Source organism: Schistocerca gregaria, chromosome 3 (genome assembly GCF_023897955.1).
Source record: "Schistocerca gregaria isolate iqSchGreg1 chromosome 3, iqSchGreg1.2, whole genome shotgun sequence".
In the NCBI taxonomy this organism is placed as follows: domain Eukaryota; kingdom Metazoa; phylum Arthropoda; class Insecta; order Orthoptera; family Acrididae; genus Schistocerca; species Schistocerca gregaria.
The window spans coordinates 162,996,123-163,015,828 of record NC_064922.1 but is presented as its reverse complement, the minus strand read 5'-3'; positions in this window follow the sequence as shown (position 1 = coordinate 163,015,828).

Sequence of the window (19,706 nt, the reverse complement as noted above, 5' to 3'; positions counted from 1 at the left end):
TCATCGGAATCGACAGGATACCAACACCGACAACGATGATTCAACTACAGCTGCCGACTTAGCAAACAGAGGATGTAGACACACAGAAAATATATGAGGATATTGAACGGGTAATTCAGTAGGTTAAGGGAAATGGAAATCGAATAGTCATGGTGGACAGGAACGCTGTTGTAGGGGAAGGATTAGAAGGAAGGGTAAAGGCAGAATATGAGCTTAGTACTTGAAACGATAAGAGGAAGAAAACTAATTGAGTTCTGCAGTATACTTCAGCCAGTAATAGAGAATACTCTGTTCAAGAATCTAAGGAGGAGGAGGTATACTTGATAAAAGCAAGTAGATATGGGAGGATTTCAGTTAGATTACTTCATGGTCAGGTATAGATTCCGAAATCAGATTATGTATAGTAAGGCCTACCCAGTAGCAGTAAGGCCTACCCAGTACCAGATGAGACTCCAATCACAATTCAGTGAAGCAGAGTAGGCTGACGTTTCAGAGAAGAGTCCGAAAGAATCAATGTGAACGTATGTAGAATACGAAAATACCAAGGAATGAAGAGATACGGTTGAAGGGCCTTGAGCTATAGATACTGTGATACGGAGTAGCTCAGTAGGCAGTTCAGCTGAAGGGGAACGGTCATCTCTAAAAAGGGCAATCGCAGAAGTAGGAAAGAAAAACATAGGTACAAGGAAGATAGCTGCGAAGGAGTCAAGGGTAACAGAAGAAATACTTCAAATGATCAATGAAAGAAGGAAACACAAAAATGTTCAGAGAAATTCAGGTATACAGAAATGCAAGACACATAGGAATGAAATAAATAGAAAGCGCAGAGAAGCTAACGCGAAATGGCTGCACGGAGAATGTGAAGAAAATGAAGAAGAAATTATTGTCGGAAGATTGACTCCGCATGCAAAGTATGTCAAGACAACTTCCAGTGAAGTTAAAACCACAGGTGGTAACACTAAGAGTTCAATGGGAATCCCAGTGTTAAATACAGAGAAGAGAGCTGATGGTTGGAAAGAGTACACTGAAGGAATTATGAGGAGAAGACTTTCCTGATAACGTAATAGGACAATAAACGGCAATCGATGTAGAAGATATGAGGGATTTAGTATTAGAATCAGAATTAAGAAGAGCGTTCCAAGACTTGAGATCGAATAAGGCAGAAGGGATAGTTAACATTATAGCAGAATTTCTAAAATCATTGGGGAATGTGGGAACAAAACGACTATTCACGATGGGGTGTAGAATGTATGAGACTGGCGGTATACCATCAGCTTCCAGAAAAACGTCATCCGGACAATTACCAAGGCTGCAACAGTCGAAAAGTGCGAGAAATACCGCAAAATCAGCTTAACAGCTCATGTTTCCAAGCTGCTAACACGAATAACATACAAAAAAATGGAGAAAAAGTTGAAAATTGTTCAAATGTGTGTGGAATCTTATGGGACTTAACTGCTAAGGTCATCAGACCCTAAGCTTACACACTGCTTAACCTAAATTATCCTAAGGACAAACACACACATCCATGCCCGAGAGAGGACTCCAACCACCCCCGGGACCAGCCGCGCAGTCCATGACTGCAGCGCCTAAGACCGTTCGGCTAAACCCGCGCGGAAAAATATTGAAGATGAATTACGTGACAACCAGTTTGGCTTCAGGAAAAGTAAAGGACAGGCACTAGAGAGGCAATTCCAACACTGCAGCTGCTAATGAAAACGACACTAAAGGAAAATCAAGAACATTCATAGGATCTGTCGAACTGGAGAAACCATTTGCCAATCCAAGTGGTGCAAATTTTCGAGATTCTGTTGAACATAAAGTATGTACAAGACCCAAGAGGGAACAATAAGAGTGTCAGACCAAGAACGAAGTTCTAGGATAAAGACAGGGATATAGAGCCTTTGTCTCCTTCTGTTTAATGTATACATTGAAGAGCCAATGACAGACGTAAAAGAAAGGTGAGAGAGTGGAATTAAAACACAGAATGAAGAGACATAAATGGTGTTTCGCTGATGACATTGCACATCTCAGTGAAAATGAAGAAGAACTACGGAATTTGCTAAATGAAACGAACAGTGTAATGAGTGCAGCATATGGGCTAAGGGTAAACAGAAGATAGACGGAAGTAATGAGAAGTAGCAGAAAAGAGAACAGCGTGAACCTTAACATCCGGATTAGTGATCACGAAGTAGATGAAGTTAAGGAGTTCTGCTACCTCTTCAGCAAAATAACGGACAGAGAAAGAAGACATGGAAAGCATGGCAAACAGGGCACTCCTGGCCAAGAGAAGAGTACTAGCATCAAACAAAGGCATATTTTGAGGAAGAAATATCTGAGAATGTATGTGTCGAGCACAGTATTGTATGACAGTGAAACATGGACTGCGGCAAAAACCGGAATAAAAAAGATTCTAAGCATTTGAGATGTGGTGCTACGGAAGAAATTTGGAAATTAGATGGACTAATAAGGTAAGGAATAAGGAGCTTCCCTGGAGAATCGTCGAGGAAAGAATGTACACTACTGACCATTAAGCTTGCTACACCAAGAAGAAATGCAGATGATAAACGGGTATTTATTGGACAAATACATTATACTAGAACTGACATGTGATTACTTTTCCACGCAAGTTCGGTGCATAGATGCTGAGAAATCAGTACCCGGAACAACCACTTCTGGCAGTAATAGCGGCCTTGATGCGCCTGGGCATTGAGTCAAACAGAGCTTGAAAGGCCTTGTGCTGGTACAGCTGCCCATGCAGCTTCAAAATATACCACATTTCTTCAAGAATAGTGACTGGCGTATTGTGACGAGCCAGATGCTTGGCCACCATTGACCAGACGTTTTCAGTTTTTGAGAGATCTGGAGAATGTGCTGGCCACGCCAGCAGTCGAACGTTTTCTGTATCTAGAAAGGCCCGTACAGGACCTGCAACATGCGGTCGTGCATTATCCTGCTGAAATGTAGGGTTTCGCTGGGATCGAATGAAGGGTAGAGCCGTGGGTCGTAACACATCTGAAATATAACGTTCACTTTTCAATGTGCCGTCCATGTGAAAAAGAGGTGACCGAGACGTGTAACCAACGGCGCCCCATACCATCACGACGAGTGTTATGCCAGTATGGCAATGACGAATACACGCTTCCAATGTGTGTTCACGGCGATGTCGCCAAACGCGGATGCAATCATCATGATGCTATAAACAGAACCTGGATTCATCCCAAAAAATGTCGTTCTGCTATTCGTGCACCAAGGTTCGTCGTTGAGTACACCATCGCAGGCGCTCCTGTCTGTGATGCAGCGTCAAGGGTAACCGCAGCCATGGTCTCCGAGCTGATAGTCCATGCTGCTTCAAACGTCGTCGAACTGTTCGTGCAGATCGTTGTTGTCTTGCAAACGTCGTCATCTGTTGAGTCAGGGATCGAGACGTGGCTGCACGATCCGTTACAACCATGCCGATAAGATACCTGTTATCTTGACTGATAGTGATACGAGGCTGTTGAGATCCAGCACGGCGTTTCGTATTACCCTACTGATCCCAGCGATTCCATATTCTTCTAACAATCATTGGATCTCGATCAACGAGAACAGCAATTTCGCGGTACGATAAACCGAAATCGCGATAGGCTACAGTCCGACCTTTATCAAAGTCGGAAACGTGATGGTACGCATTTCTCCGCCTTACACGAGGCATCACAACAACGCTTCACCAGGCAACGCCGGTCAACTGCTGTTTATGTATGAGAAATCGGTTGGAAACTTTCGTCATGTAAGCACGTTGTAGGTGTCGCCACCGGCTCCAACCTGGTGTGAATGCTCTGAAAAGGTAATCATTAGCATATCACAGCGTCTTCTTCGTGTCGGTTAAGTTTCGCGTCTGTAGCACGTGATCTTCGTGGTGTAGCAATTTTGATGGCCCTTAGTGTAGAATTTTTTGATATTCTGCCGTTAGATCTGCCTCAGATTTCGCCTATCGTAATTTACACAGCGAGAAAGCCTTCGAACTCCACGTTGTGTGAAGAGTTGTGGGCGTCCATCGCCTTGTCTCCTCCTTGTGGTTTCGCCGTCCTTCAACCACTTTCTGTAGATGCTGACGCCAACAGCACGACAACAGCCAACTAGTTTCCTTCCCAGGCCCAGGCTCATTAGAATTTGTCTTGTGTTGTGTGTGTGCGTGCGTGTGTGTGTGTGAAATCGTATGGGACCTACTAAGGTTATCAGTCCCTAAGCTTACACACTACTTAACCTAGATTATCCTAAGGATAAACACACACATCCATGCCCGAGGGAGGACTCGAACCTCAGCCGGCGCCAGCCGCACAGTCCATGACTGTAGCGCCCCAAGACCGCTTGTCTAATCCCACGCGGCTGTCTTTTGTTTAAGTTGCTTAGCGGTTGTCCTTGTTTGCCGTCCGTATCCGATATAGAATGTTTCACCATACATCTCTGCTCCTCTTCCATACTTTCCTACCCACGTTTATTGCCGTGTAGAGATTCCTATAATCATTTGTCGAACTTTTGAGAAACAATAGTTGGAAATCTATTGGGTTGGTGTATTTTTGCACATGTTTAATAAACAACAGATACACATAACAGAGGTTATAGTCACCAATAATATATTCTCCTTCAATATTTACACCAATCTACCAACGCTGGGGTATCTTTTCCATTATGCGACTGTAGAAAGCACAAGGTTTTGGGGCGAGGAACTAATCCAGACATGTTCGGAGAGCATTTTCGTCTGGGAAAGAAGTTCCTCGTTTGATTTTTTTTTTTTTTTGGGTCATCAGTCTACTGACTGGTTTGATGCGGCCCGCCACGAATCCCTCCCCTGTGCTAACCTCTTCATCTCAGAGTAGCACTTGCAACTTACATCCTCAATTATTTGCTTGACGTATTCCAATCTCTGTCTTCCTCTACAGTTTTTGCCCTCTACAGCTCCCTCTAGTACCATGGAAGTCATTCCCTCATGTCTTAGCAGATGTCCTATCATCCCGTCCCTTCTCCTTATCAGTGTTTTCCACATATTCCTTTCCTCTACGATCCTGCGTAGAACCTCCTGATTCCCTACCTTATCAGTCCAACTAAATAAAATAAAACAGGTAGCGCCTAATTTTTAACTTTCGTCTATAGCACCACATCTCAAATGCTTCGATTCTCTTCTGTTCCGGTTTTCCCACAGTCCATGTTTCACTACCATAGAATGCTATACTCCAGACGTACATCCTCAGAAATTTCTTCCTCAAATTAAGACCCGTATTTGATATTAGTAGACTTCTCTTGGCCAGAAATGCCTTTTTTTGCCATAGCGAGTCTGCTTTTGATGTCCTCCTTGCTCCGTCCGTCATTGGTTATTTTACTGCCTAGGAAGCAGAATTCATTAACTTCATTGACTTCGTGACCATCAATCCTGATGTTAAGTTTCTCGCTGTTCTCATTTCTACTACCCCTCATCACCTTCGTCTTTCTCCGATTTACTCGTAAACCATACTGTCTACTCATTAGACTGATCATTCCGTTCAGCAGATCATTTAATTCTTCTTCACTTTCACTCAGGATAACAATGTTATCAGCGAATCGTATCATTGATATCCTTCCTTGGATTTTAATTCCACTCCTGAACCTTTCTTTTATTTCCATCATTGCTTCTTCGATGTACAGATTGAATAGTAGGGGCGAAAGGCTACAGCGTTGTCGTCCACTCTTATTAATCCCTCTTGGTTGTTATACATATTGTATATGACCCGTCTCTCCCTATAGCTTACCCCTACTTTTTTCAGAATCTCGAACAGCTTGCACCATTTTATATTGTCGAACGCTTTTTCCAGGTCGACAAATCCTATGAACGTGTCTAGATTTTTCTTCAGCCTTGCTTCCATTATTAGCCGTAACGTCAGAATTGCCTCTCGCCTGCCTTTACTTTTCCTAAAGCCAAACAGATCGTCACCTAGAGCATTCTCAATTTTCTTTTCCATTCTTCTGTATATTATTCTTGTAAGCAGCTTCGATGCATGAGCTGTTGAGCTGATTGTGCGATAATTCTCACACTTGTCAGCTCTTGCCATCTTCGGAATTGTGTGGATGATGCTTTTCCCAAAGTCAGATGGTATGTCGCCAGGCTCATATATTCTACACACCAGCGTAAATAGTCGTTTTGTTGCCACTTCCCCTAATGATTTTAGAAATTCTGATGGAACGTTATCTATCCATTGTGCCTTATTTGACCGTAAGTCCTCCAAAGCTCTTTTAAATTCCGATTCTAATACTGGATCCCCTATCTCTTCTAAATCGACTCCTGTATTTTCTTCTATCACATCAGACAAATCTTCACCCTCATAGAGGCTTTCAATGTATTCTTTCCACCAATCTGCTCTCTCCTCTGCATTTAACAGTGAAATTCCCGTTGCACTCTTAATGTTACCACCGTTGCTTTTAATGTCACCAAAGGTTGTTTTGACTTTCCTGTACGCTTAGTCTGTCCTTCCGACAATCATATCTTTTTCGATGTGTTCACATTTTTCCTGCAGCCATTTCGTCTTAGCTTCCCCGCACTTCCTATTTATTTCATTCCTCAGCGATTTGTATTTCTGTATTCCTGATTTTCCCGGAACATGTTTGTACTTCCTCCTTTCATCAATCAACTGAAGTATTTCTTCTGTTACCCATGGTTTCTTCGCAGCTATCTTCTTTGTACCTATGTTTTCCATCCCAGCTTATGTAATGGCCATTTTTAGAGACGTCCATTCCTCTTCAACTGTGTTGCCTTCTGCGCTATTCCTTATTGCTGTATCTATAGCGTTAGAGAACTTCAAACGTATTTCGTCATTCCTTAGAACTTCCGTATCCCACTTCTTTGCGTATTGATTCTTCCTGACTAATGTCTTGAGCCCCTGGGTACGCCTTACAATGCAGTATCTGATTTCGGAATCTCTGTCTGACCGTGATATAATCTAGTTGAAATCTTCCCGTATCTCCCGGCCTTTTCCAAGTATACCTCCTCCTCTTTTGATTCTTGAAAATGGTTTTCGCTATTACTAGCAGAAACTTGATACAGAACTAAGTTAGTCTTTCTCCTCTTTCATTCCTTGTCCCAAGCCCATATTCTCCTGTAACCTTTTCTTCTACTCCTTCCCCTACAACTGCATCCCCCTTTACATACTGCATTACCCTTTCAATATCCTCATACTCTTTCTCTATCTGTTCATCTTCAGCTTGCGACGTCGGCATGTATACCTGAACTATCGTTGTCGGTGTTGGTCTGCTGTCGATTCTGATTAGAACAACCCGGTCACTGAACTGTTCACAGTAACATACCCTCTCCCCTACCTTCCTATTCACAACGAATCCTACACCTGTTATACCATTTTCTGCTGCTGTTGATATTACCCGATACTCATCTGACCAGAAGTCTTTGTCTTCATTCCACTTCACTTCGCTGACCCCTACTATATCTAGATTGAGCCTTTGCATTTCCCTTTTCCGATTTTCTAGTTTCCCTACCACGTTCAAGCTTCTGACATTCCACGCCCCGACTCGTAGAACATTATCCTTTCGTTGATTATTCAATATTTTTCTCATGGTTACCTCCCCCTTGGCAGACCCCTCCCGGAGATCCGAATGGGGGACTATTCCGGAATCTTTTGTCAATGGAGAGATCATCATGACACTTCTTCAACTACAGGCCACATGTCCTGTGGATACACGTTACGTGTCTAATGCAGTGGTTTCCATTGCCTTCTGCATCCTCATGTCGTTGATCATTGCTGATTCTTCCGCCTTTAGGGGCAATTTCCCACCCCTAGGACAAGAGAGCGCCCTGAAACTCTATCCGCTCCTCCGCCCTCTTTGACAAGGCCGTTGGCAGAATGAGGCTGACTTCTTATGCTGGAAGCCTTCGGCCGCCAGTGCTGACTATTTATCAAAATTTAGGCAGTGGCGGGGATCGAACCCGGGACCGAAGACGTTTTAATTATGAATCAAAGACGCTACCCCTAGACCTCGTTTGATAGATAGTGAAAAAGATGAAAATCTGAGGATCCAAGAGGAAGTGAACAAGGTGGGTGCGGGGTGACTTTTCTCGTCGTTCTAGCTGAATGCTGGGGAGCGTTATCGTGGGTAACATTACGTCACGTAGTCTTCTTGGCCGTTGTTCTTGGATTGCGTCTGAAATGTGGCTTAATTATTGGCGATAAATATGAACAGTGATGGGTTTAATTTGGGGAAGCAATTCGCAGTACACCGTCGCTGTTCCACCAGATGCATAATATTATCTTTTGTGGGTCTGTGCATGTCTTTGATGCCTTTCTTGGGCCTTTTCATTCTTTTCTTTTTCTTATATTAGCATAAATACACAATTTCTCGTCACCAGTAATAATACAGGGTAGGAATGGTCGTTGTTGCTCAAGAGCCAATTTATAGCGAGGAAGAAGAGATGAAAATATGGTGACGCACTAATTTTTGTGATCTTGGCTTAGAGCATTCGGTGCACATACATGCAATTTTTGAACCTTTCTTGCATGCAAATGTCGCGCGATGGTTGAATCATCACAGTTCATCAAAACTGCTAGTTCTCGGGTACATCGACGAGGATCATTGTCGATTAATGAGTTTAAACGATCTTCATCAAACCCTGAAGGTCTTCTTGAACATGGAGAGTCACTAATGTCAAAATGATCCTTCTTAAAACGAGAAAACCATTTTCTTGCTGTGCTGTGTCCAGTGGCATTATCGCTATACGCGGCGCAAACGTTTCTGGCTGCGTCCGCTGCTGTTACGCCTCCACCAATCTCAAACAGAAGAATATGTCAGAGATGTTCCGTTTCCTCCGCTTGGCACACCATATTCTAGTGTTCTCAGCTCCACTCACTAGCTCCAAGCAAGAGTGAACTACAAATAAAAACTGGCAATCTATAAATAAACTCATAGCAACCGGAATATCAACACAAGACAAAAACCCTTCGAAATTATGCACCAATCAAACACCATGATAAGTAACATCTTCTGACATTGATTTTACACACTGCTGAAGACAAATGTACATTATTTCTCACTTTCTTCTCATGTTGCATTTGTACCTTAATCATATCGTACACTTTCAGCTGTTCAGTTCTCATGGCAATATTACCTTCCGGTAAGGAATCCCTACGGTGGAATGATGACCAGCGTTCTTCTAATGTAGTCCGGATTTTATTCCCACTATAGCTAGTGTAACAAGAAAGATATCTCAGATATGATAGTTCATATATTTGTCAATATCCCTATTTCGATTTGCCTATCTGAACACCTTATAAGCATATTTAGCCGGAGGCTGTAGTGAACCGTTACGGTCATCTCTGAGCTCGGGTCTCTAGCATAAGGTCCAGGAGTTATCCCACCAGCTTGCGCTCCTCAGCCTCTCATAAATCATTAACCTTCTAAGCCACTTTGAAAAATTGTCTCTCCCTGCCACGCAATTTACTAATGGATTCCAAGACACACTTCCTTTCAAGCCGCAACGCGTGTAGATGGCTTTCAGTGGACGCCCCTTGGAGAAAGACAAATGTTTGCAGAGTAAATGTAAAGAGGATGGTACAAAGTGTAAGACCTGGACTGGACCCTTAGGGCGACACTCAGCAGTTCATGTAATGCTTATGGAATTCTTTGTGAGTCTCGGTATTGTTCGAACCACTCAGGGCTAGTGAAACTACTATTTTTTCCTTCTCCTGAATAGCTTCTGCAGGTGGAAAAAACTGTAAGGAAGAAAGCGGTTGGAATACTTCTAATTTATATTGGAATTTGTACGTAAATTTTACTATGTGACGAAGGGCTTGAACAGAAGTCAAAGTAATCCTGATGTAATACATAACTTTCAAGCGTGGGCGTCACACTTATAAGGGAACAAGACGTCACCGTTCTTAACAACAATGTTTGACTGCACGATTTAGGACTCTACCAACACCATTACATTTAAGCAACCTTTGAATGGAAGAATAAATTGTTACTCAAGTATGTCCGCTCGAAGGAACATATTGTACTTATCTGTAAATGCCTGCAGACCGAAACAGCGCCGTGGTGATAAGGACATATTACATTTTAATCCAGTCAACGACATCCGGTGCGGAATAAGCTTTTCATTCGATTTTCTTTCTTTTCTGTGGACACCGGTGCAAATAATTTATATGACATGACTATGTAAGCGACATAAATAATCCGATTCTCTTCTGTAAGCTTTTCACGGCGTGTACTGTGATCGAGTAGCTCACTAGAATGTGGCCATGTTAATTTGTCGAAAACAGCCGACATTTCGACAGGTAACCCTTCCTGTCAGCTCACCTCATTGGGTTTTTCTGTCGAAATACCACCGGATTTGACAAATTAACTCAGCCATATTTTCGCGAGTTATTCGAACAATCCAGCTGTCAATTCCAGGAGCAACGAAACCATCAAAGGTACAACAAGGTTCACCAGTAGAACTGATTTAATAAAAACGCTGTTTACGACTAGAAATGGAATACTATGTCTCTGCAAGGAGACATCTCATTTACCAAATTTACCTCGGAAGCTTGATTTGAAATGTAATCTTTTTGTTCGTGTATCACAGCATTTGTTTAGAAGAAAAGGCCCAGGACACTCTTTATCAAGAAGTCGTCTGCAATAAGATACGTATACAACACGTTTAAGAAAAAATATTCGGGCAGTAACGGAACGCGTCCGTTGAAAGTCCCTGTCCTTACAGCTTTACACAGCCCTCCAGGCTTTAGAATTGTAATTCCGGCCTCACTTGGTCATTTATTGCTTCTCCTACGGAGACTATAAAACGCATCAAACTAACAGAGGATGTGAACTAAAAGATTGTTCTTTTCTATTTTTTTAGTCCTTAGTCTTCTGACTGGTGCCAGTCTGTTCATCTCAGGATTGCACTTGTAACCTACTTCCTCATTTATTTGCTGGCTGTTTTCCAATCTCTGTCTTCCTCTACAGTTTTAGCCCTCTGCAGCTCCCTTTAGTACCATCGAAGACATTCCCTGATGTCTTAACAGATGTCCTACCACCCTGTCCCTTCTCCTTGTCAGTGTTTTCCTCTTATTTCTTTTCTCGCTGATTCTGCGTAGAACCTCCTCATTCCTTAACTTATCAGTTTTCAACATTCGTCTGTAGCTCTTCATCTGAAATGCTTCGATTCCCTTCTGTTCTGGTTTCCCCACAGCCCATGTCCATGTTTCACTATCATACAACGCTGTGCTCCGTACGTACGTTCTCAGAACTTTCTTTAAATTAACAGCCATGTTTGATTCTAGTAGACTTCTCTTAGCCAGGAATGCTCTTTTTACCAGTGATAGTCTCCTTTTGATATTCTCGTTGGTCCGTCCGCCATTGGTTATTTTGCTGCCTAGGTGGTAGAATTCCTCATCGACATCTGCTTCGTGATCATAAATCCAGATGCTGAGTTTCTCGGTGCTCTCAGTTCTGCTTTCGTCTTTCTTCGATTTACTCTCAATCCATATTCTGTACTCATTAGACTATTGATTTCATTGAGCAAATCATTTAATTCTTTTCCACTTTCACTCAGGATAGCAATGTCATCAGCGAATCGTATAACTGATATAATTTCACCTTGAATTTTAGTCCCATTACTCAACCTTTCTTTTATTTCCATCATTTCTTCTTCGATGTACAGATTGTACAGTAGGAGCGAAGGACTACATCCTTATTTCCACGTTTTGTAATCCAAGCATTTCGTTCTTGGTCTTCCACTTTTAGTATTCCCACTTGGCTCTTGCACACATTGTATGACTTTCGTAAAACACCAAAATGAGTGTTTTTGTAATATTATTGTCTTTACATCCATGATAAAAAGTATCCATCTATAAGAGGCTCTTCTCAGAGCAGTTGAAAAAGCCGCAGAGGGAAGACGTAATGTAGCGTGAGGTACCGGTGATATGTTTTGTTCGGTACGGTTATCGGAGAAAGACCGACTAAATTGTTGTCCTCCTCTTCGATTGGCTGCTGCGTTTGGAAGTAGCGCGCCATATTTCTGTTACTAATGTTAGGAAAACTTAACAGTGAATTTACTTGCAGTTTCTATAAAAGCATCTCTCTATAGCAGGATATCACTCCTGTATTTGAAAAGCGTTAATTACCAGCATAATAAAAAAAAGACAGAGAAACGAAAAGGCAGTTGAAGCACTTCGGATTTCATCTGATCAGACATGTTGTCTGCCACGGTCGGTATGAGTTAAGACTTAATTAACAATCTGTGGTTTGTTAATATGAGCTGGTTCGTCGGCCTCGGAGGATAGACATTTTGTCTACAGCGCTCGGTATCAGTTAAGACTTACTTACCAGTATCTGGTTATGTGGACAGGCAACTGAGAACAGTTTCAGAGTAATTACGTAAATACGCAGTTCATTACTTTGTTTATTTTATATGAGGCTGTGAAGAATCGAAATTATTTGTAATTCATAAAATATTCCAGTAATAAAAGATAGCAGCAACCAATATAAACAAAATAACTGAAAATTTATTTGCTCGCTAAGAGTTTATTACAGCCGCCAGGTTACGGATAAACGACGTACGTAATTTTTTCTGCACAGGGGACAACAACTATCGGACATTAATTCTTGAACATTAGTAAGAATTTATTCATTCCACTCAGGTCGGTGGAAGCAAGTAGACACCTCACGTGTATTGCAGCAGTAATACAAACGAGATCGTTGACACGTCATCTGTGGTAACGCGGAGGAGGTACGAAACAGAGAAATTTTCGAGGGAAGGGGTTTATCATACGCGCGTTAATTTTTTTGGAAATTTGTGGTAGTGTTTTATGGGACCAAACTGCTGAGGTCATCGGTCACTAGACTTAAAGACTACTTAATCTCACTTAAACTAACTTATGATAAGGACAACACATAAAACCATGCCCGAGGAAGGACTCGAACCTCCGAGCCGCGGGAACAGTGGCAAGGCGCCCGAGACCGCACGGCTACCACGGGCGGATATGCACGTTAATACCTCTCACTACCTACACAGGGTGGAGAACAATTGTGTCAAAAAATTTTAACCGTGGATAGCTGATGCCAGTAGGAACCAAAATTACTAGCGTTGTGTAGGTCGACAACGCGCAGTTTTTAAACTACGGAAACTTGGCGCCATGTTGTCCGATTAGCCGTGGGATTGCCCTGTTACCGGGTTGGACAACGCGTGACCTCGAATTCTTTGCCTGCCGGAGATCGTGATGTATCGAAGGCGGCCCGCTCGCTCTGTGGCAGCGCGCCAGCATTCCACTCTGATGACCTAGGGGAGAAACTGCCGGGGTCCCGGCACATCCATTGTAGTTTCACGATAAGACGTACCGGGAACAAAACCGTCAACAGCTGCTATTTCGCGTACAGAAAGTATTTTACAAATTGTGTCTGCCCTGAAAAGGGACTTTTTTTGTAGCTAGGACATGGTTCACTTAAAGCAGGCGACTCTCTGACGTGACACAAGCTTGGTAACTTCGAGCGGTGTTTTGCCGAACTCTTCCAATGATTCCTGGCACTGTCCTAATGTGATTGGTGGCATGTTGAATGCGATCCATTAATCCCTCTTCGTTTCTAGGTGGTTCGCGTCTGGATACGTGAACTAGAACCTTGCAGAATACCCATAGTTAAAATTCTAGTGCCGTGACGTCTGCTGATCTCGGATGTCATATCCCACGAGCACATATGCCAATTAACTGGCCGTCGAAGAGTTCATTTAAACATCCGCGCACACCATGACTGTTGCGCGAGGGCACCCCATCATGCTGCAACCACAAGCGTAGCCGTATGCTCAGGAGAACATCCTCCAGCACGCCGGGTATTCCAGCAAAAAGTGAAGGTAATTGCTCCCGGTAAGTCGAGGAGGCAGACGGACCAGCCCGATCAATGATATGAGAGAAATCTGAAAGAGCCATGAATGATTTCACTGCGAATGTAGAATTAACTAATAACGAAGACAGTGAAAATGTAGATTTGTGGGAAGTTATTGACTGAAATGGCGATGCCAGAGAAAATGATTCTGACGCTGACATAACTAAAAAGCCAACAAGTGAGTTACATACATTAACTCATAGTGCAGAGTAAGGAGATACTTTGCCAATTCAGGATGATGATTCGGCTCTAAGGTCTACGCTAAAATTAATTTTGTAAGAAGAAAAATAAGATAAGGATGAATTAAGGAAAGCACAAAAAGGATACAAGGAGGAAATAAGAAAAGCAAGACGAGAAAGTGAGGAATTAAGAAAAGCACATGAAGGAAATAAGTAGGGGTTAAAAAAGGTAGGCGTTCGGTGCTTTGGGACAAAAGGTTACAAATCTTGAACCTAAAACTCAGGTGTGTTGCACGAAAATAGATTATAAAGCAAAAGAATGGTGCAAAAAATTGGAATTTTGTAATTCCAATTTTGTTGCTGAAAAAAATAACACCCAGAAGAATGGAAGAAAACTGAGGATGTGATAGATGAGATTCAGTTTGGCTTTAAAAAAGGGAAAGACACGAGAATAGCATTTCTGACGTTGCGGTTGATAATGGAAGCAAAACTAAAGAAAAATCAAGACACGTTGTCGGATTTGTCGACCCGTAAAAAGCGTTTGAGGTTGTAAAATGGTACAAGATGTTCGTAATTCTTAGAGAAACAGGGGTAAGCTATAGGGAGGGACCGGTAATATGCAGTATGTAGAAGTGCCAAAAGGTAATAATGTGACTGGACGACCAAGAACGAAGTGCTCGGATTAAAAATGATGTATGATAGAATGTAGTCTTTCGCCCTTCTGTTCAATCAGTACATCGAAGAAGCAATGTTGAAAATAAAAGAAAGGTTTAGGAGCGGAATTAAAATCCAAGGTGAAAGGGTATCACTGACACGATTCGCTAATGACATTGCTATCCTGAGTGAAAGAGGAGAAGAATTACAGGATATGCTGAATGGAATGAGAAATCTAATGAGTCCCGAATATTGACTGAGAGTAAATCGAAGAAAGACGAAAGTAATGAGCAGTAGCGGAAATGAGAACAGCGAGAAAACGTCTTGATTGATGGTCTCGAAGTAGTTGAAGTTTAGGAATTCTACAACCTAGGCAGTAAAATAACCTGTGACGGACGGAGTATGGAGGACATGAAAAGCAGACTAGCAATGGCAAATAAGGCATTCCTGAGTATTATTAGTATTAAACATAGGCTTTAATTTGAGGAAGAAACTTTGAATATGTACGTCTGGAGTACAACAGTGTATGATAGTGAAACATTAACTATGGGAAAATCAGGACAGAAGTGACCAGAAGCATTTGAGATGTGGTGCTACAGACGGATGTTAAAGATTAGGTTAATTGATAAGGTAAGGACTGAGTTAGTTCTACCCTGAGTTGGAGAGAAAAGAACTATGTGAAAAAGACTGACAAGGAGAAGGCACAGGATGATAGGAAATCTGGTTAAAATCTGGTTAAAATTAGGCGCTACCTGTTTTATTTTATTTAGTTGGACTGATAAGGTAGGGAATGAGGAGGTTCTACGCAGGATCGTAGAGGAAAGGAATATGTGGAAAACACTGATAAGGAGAAGGGACGGGATGATAGGACATCTGCTAAGACATGAGGGAATGACTTCCATGGTACTAGAGGGAGCTGTAGAGGGCAAAAACTGTATAGGAAGACAGAGGTTGGAATACATCCAGCAAATAATTGAGGACATTGGTTGAAAGTACAATCCTCAGATAAAGGGGTTGACACAGTAGAGGAAACAGTGGTGGGCTGCATCAGACCAATGAGAAGAGTGATGACCCAATTAAAAAAAGAAAAAGTTTCATGATGTTTTTAATACGATTCTGTCTGTTTTAATTATTCGGGAGTTCACTGTCTGGTTTTAAACTTTCTTTGCTTTTTGCGTTTAATTTGATTGGGACGCCGTTGAGATTGAACTCAACATACACATGGATGGACATGAGAAATGAAAGGTTGCAATAAATTTTTCATCTCTAATTATTACTTTACGTATGAAATATTCTGTTGCAGATTAATAAACATGAATATCTTTGAATATTCCAAAATAATTATTCAAGTTTCACTTTTATTCAAGTACTAAAGCTGTTTGTGCATGAATGAAAATATTACTGTCCATCGAATTTAGCAAACATTTGCACGTTGCAGTGGATTTTTGTTGAAATGGATATACCCCAACTAGCTTTGAAGCATAACTCTATATTTATTACATGAAAATGTTTCCTTTTTTATATTGCTAAGCTCTCATGAATACTATCGAGTTTTAAATACACTTAACGATATGTTCAGAATTTATCACTTTTCGAATAAAAATTTACAAAAGCTGCAGCTTGTATCCACCTGTGAGTGCACAAGATGAAATCTACTATATCTTTTTATTCTGCGTCTGCAATGCTGTGAAAAGAAACACTCTACCTGTACCTTTTTTAGGATGTGGTTGTTATTTTGACCGTATATTTAAATCTGCCGCTGCTGCAGACTGCTCGATTGCGGCGCAGCTCCGCACCGCCATCGATATACAATAAAATTATGAAATTTCTTAAGTAAAATGGGTAATTTCCGGTGCGAACTTTGCAGTAATTGTGACACACCGATTTTACTAGATAAATATATTTTAACAGAAACAATTAAAATCTTTATACACCTTTTACAATCCCAGCTACACATGGAGTCGATCATCGACTTATGACAAATGAAGACTACGTAAGAACTTAATGCTACGTCACGGGTTCGTCTCCCATTCAGTCCGTGCAGGGGACGAGCGATTGTATTACAATATGTTGACTACTTATATCTTAACTAATTCTTGTAGTGTCTTTGTCATTCTTGATTACATATGGTTTCTTCTGTGGCGGTTTTCAAATCCTCCGCCACAGATAGTATTTCACACTCTCTGAACAATCATTTATAATAGCAAAATTCATAATTATCTTTTTCTCACACATTTAAGTGTCCTTTTGAAATTCAGCTAACAGGAATACATATAAATTATTTGTTACAGTGAGCATTATACATCTAAATGTTCTTTTAACTTTCACTTTGGATGCGTGCTGGCAGAGAACGTTGCATGTTCCGGTAGCTAGAAATAGGTCCGCCACTTGTAGCTTTGAAAATGTAAAATGTAAAGGGAGGTGCGTTACGGCCATGCAGCTGTCATTCAGTTTCTTTTCTAAGAAAACCAGAGCATCATAAATATTCATAGGCGTTTGCAGAATTCTACCGAGAGCTGTCGCTGAACGAATTCACGGTGAGTTCCTGAGCTAAGCGTATGTCAAGGAGGGAGTGAAAACCTGATCGATCTCCCACGTGCCGTCGGACCCCACACGGCTGTAGTTCCCTCAGTGTTGGAATGCGAGGACGCTCTCATTAAAGGTGATCGACGAATCACAATCAAACATCTCACTGCATAACTGGACATCTCTGTTGGTAGTGGTGACACAGTCGCCCATCTGTTGGCTGGCTCTGTTCCTCGCCGCGTAATATAAGACCATAAAGAGCTGCCATCTCTTTTGTCCAATGAAGGATGCAGTCTGTGGAAGCAATATGTGCAAGATGTGGAGGTTATTGATGGTGCAAGTAGATTGATAGCATATGGACATACATGCCCTCTCGGTAAGGTGGCGTAAAGCAGTCACATTGAACGGAGATTATGCTGAGAAATAGGGCTTTTGTAGGGAATAATATAGTGTATTCCAATACTGAATAAAACCAATCTGCTTTTGGAAACAAAATGTGTTGTATTTCTGGTTGAACGGGTCCTCTTTCCCTATGCCGTTGCCGGTCGGAGTGGCCGTGCGGTTCCAGGCGCTACAGTCTGGAGCCGAGCGACCGATACGGTCGCAGGTTCGAATCCTGCCTCGGGCATGGATGTGTGTGGTGTCCTTAGCTTAGTTAGTTCTAATGTCTAGGCGACTGATGACCTTAGAAGTTAAGTTGCATAGTGCTCAGAGCCATTTGAACCCTATGCCATTCTTGATTACTGTGCGGGAGAAAGTACTGTTGGAAAGCCTCCACATTAACTGTAATTTCTCTTATTTAATCGTTGTTGCCGTTTCTAGAGTTGTACATAAGAGTACGTGGTACGTAGTCTTCTTCCTGGGACGTACACTCACAACAGTAAAAGTTATTTCATGACACAAAACTCCAACGGAGTTCGTTAAGAATCCGCACAGCGCTCCTACACCCATGAAACGTTTAGTATACAATGAATCGTATCTCTCTGCCATTTAGAGTATTGATGTGGAGGAAAGGTCAGAGATACCTGCGTTTCATACCGCGGCTGCAACTAGCTCCACGGAGCGCGCCACCACTGGCGTGTCGCTTGGACACGTCCACTGATTCGACAGAATCCGTAAATACTGCAGACTGGCACTCGCCCCGCAGTTCTCGCCATTCTCTGAAGCCTCCGAGATGTGCCGTTGAAAGCAGGGTAACTGACTTTGTCTGCCTTTACGTTTTTCGATTCGGATCGCTCCACCGACTGTTTGCACATACTTAAAACGACTTCCGCTATGCTCTGGCCTTAGTTTCTGGCTAGCATCTGAAATCCACTGTCATTAATCATATTAACTACCAGTCTGTTCGAGTGACTGCTGCGTCACCGCCAGTTCAAGCTATCGTAAACTGCGTTCTTTCTACGCCAACTAGCTGAGAAAAAACGACCAAGTGACAAAACACGCCGCTCTTCGTCGGATGTTGTCTTTTTCTGTTAATCCAACCTGTAAGGTTCTGGAGTGATGTGCAGTACTCCAATCGTTCAAATAAATGTTTTGTAAGCCACTTTTTTCGTAGAGTACTTCAATGCATCTCAGCCCGATGTACATGTTACTACTGGAGGGGACATAAGATAGTCTTCACAGTTTGACAGAACATCATAGTAACCTTGGGTGAAGTTCTAATTGATTAGATAAACGCATTCAGTTTTGTATGTGTCGCCTATTCACATCAGACATTACAGGTCATTTTTCTTCGTATAAAGTCAACATGACTCAATTCTGATCTGACTGTGTTACTGCATGGGAGTAATGCAAAACCATTTCGGTTCTTGACTGAACACAATCATTTTGGTGACTTAAACAGCGGGAGTGGTCCCTTTTATTCATCATCGGTCTCATCGGATTAGGGAAGGACGGGGAAGGAAGTCGGCCGTTCCGTTTCAGTGGAACCATCCCGGCATTTGTCTGGAGCGATTTAGAGAAATCACGGAAAAGCTAAATCAGGATGGCCGGACGCGGGATCGAACCGTCGTCCTCCCGAATGCGAGTTCAGTGTGCTAGCCACTGCGCCACCTCGCTCGGCGGTTCCTTTTATTCTTGTATCATAAAATTACTTCTTGATTTTGATGTTATTTTTCGTGGATGCCACTTTCTACAGAACTTTTAACACCCAGTCACTGTTATGGAATGCCAAGGACTTTTATATTCGCTTGTGGTGGCGGACGGAGTTGTAAAAGTTGTCATTACATTTCAGATCACCATGGGTGCCATGAGTCGCCGATTGTGTGGGGGAAATTGTTCGCTGGACGCTCTTTAAACCCATTTATCAGTGCTTGGTGTGGACTCAACAAGTCGTTAGAAGACCCACAGAAATATTGAGCCATGCTGCCTCTATGGCCGTCCATAATTGCGAAAATGTTGCCGGTGCAGCATTTTGTGCACGAACTGTCCTTTTTACTAATCTCCCATAAATTTACGATGGATGGCCAGATCAGTCGC